Genomic DNA, 1,525 nt, shown 5'->3' with positions numbered 1-1,525 from the left:
TTTTTTTTGTTTGGTTCGCAGATTTAGGGATCTCAGTCGACATCTAGGGATAAATAAGGTTCGAGTTGGGGATAAACCGTTCCGCCCATCTGGCAACACTGGATGAAATGGAGTTAGTTCCGTAAGAGCGGCTGCACGAGGCAGACCGTGTCTCTACAGTATTCACTTGTACATATTTCATTTGACAATATATAATGTTTAAATAAATCATATTCTTATTTATACCTTAATTCCAACAATATTTATAAGAATCATTACTGATGGTCTAGTGAGTAATTTATCAACATTGGTTAATTAATTTTTAATAATGGAAACAAATTCCATTCGTTTAAAAAAATTTTTTTAGTAATCGTCGAACTGGCAGTTTATCATGGTCAAGTGACAAAAATTTATTTTAAAATATTTTCCAATTGTTTAAACAATATATTATTTATTTTAAACTAATATTTAAGGTTGCATGTTAAATAATGTTATATTCACATCTCACCTTTATTACTTAACAAACCCTTATTTATTTTAACAAATTTAATGAGTTAAGACAATTCGGATTTGTTTAAATAATTAATTGTTCAAACAATTCAGAAATATAAAAAAAATTTGTTGTTATCACAAGTTTTAATATTAATAGCAGAAAGTAAAAATTTACAAAGTTTGTTTACAAACTAAACGTTGTTAATAATGGATAATATAACCGGCAAAACTTAAGTGTACTCGTTCAAATGAAAATCGCAGCCATTTGTACAAAAAACATGTAATGGTATCCCCTCCCCCCTCCATTCTCGGGGTCAAAAAATCAATTGTTTTAATTGTCTTATTCGAACCTATAACTGTTTAAGAATATTTCCTTGTCAGCTATTCATAATACCCTTGCCGTAATTCAGCCCTTCCCGGCTTGCTATGTAACTGCCTGCTTGAAGAGTCAGGAGGGATTTTGTATGGACCTGGCATAGCTGATTGAAGGTGAGTAGGTGTTATACACTAAAAATTGCTTCACAAAACTTAAACGCATTTTTCTCAAAACAGTGTCTTTACGATTGGCGGGCATTGTAATTCAAAAACTATTCAATCGATCGGTCTGAAATTTTAATATGTTTTTATATTCATCAATAGCTATAACCTAGACTATTATGAAGAAGCTTGATAAAGAGCTTCTTTAATTTTCTTCTTGATTTTTAACTGAAAAAATTGGATTTTTGAAAAATAAAATCGTAAAGTCTGCCGTTTTTTAAATTTTTGCCCGAAATAAATGACCGTAATCTATTTCCTACCCAACATGTACTTTTTCTAATCCCGTCTGATTTTTTGGTTTCAGACTTCTAATCACTTGCAATCTTGCCCGCCATAAAAAGAGGACTTTTCATTAGCCGCAAAAACAGCTATAAAATGTTGATAAAAAATGATCTCAACATTTTTTCTTGTTTTTTAAGTTTTAAATTACATGTACGAAAGTATCCAAACCTATTATGTCGATTTTTGTTCATTTACCAGCTCATTAAAAATAGAAAAAATTAGAAATCTCGAATTG

This window comes from Belonocnema kinseyi, chromosome 2, assembly GCF_010883055.1.
Source record: "Belonocnema kinseyi isolate 2016_QV_RU_SX_M_011 chromosome 2, B_treatae_v1, whole genome shotgun sequence".
Taxonomy (NCBI): Eukaryota; Metazoa; Arthropoda; class Insecta; order Hymenoptera; family Cynipidae; genus Belonocnema; species Belonocnema kinseyi.
Note: the sequence above shows the minus strand (reverse complement) of the source record.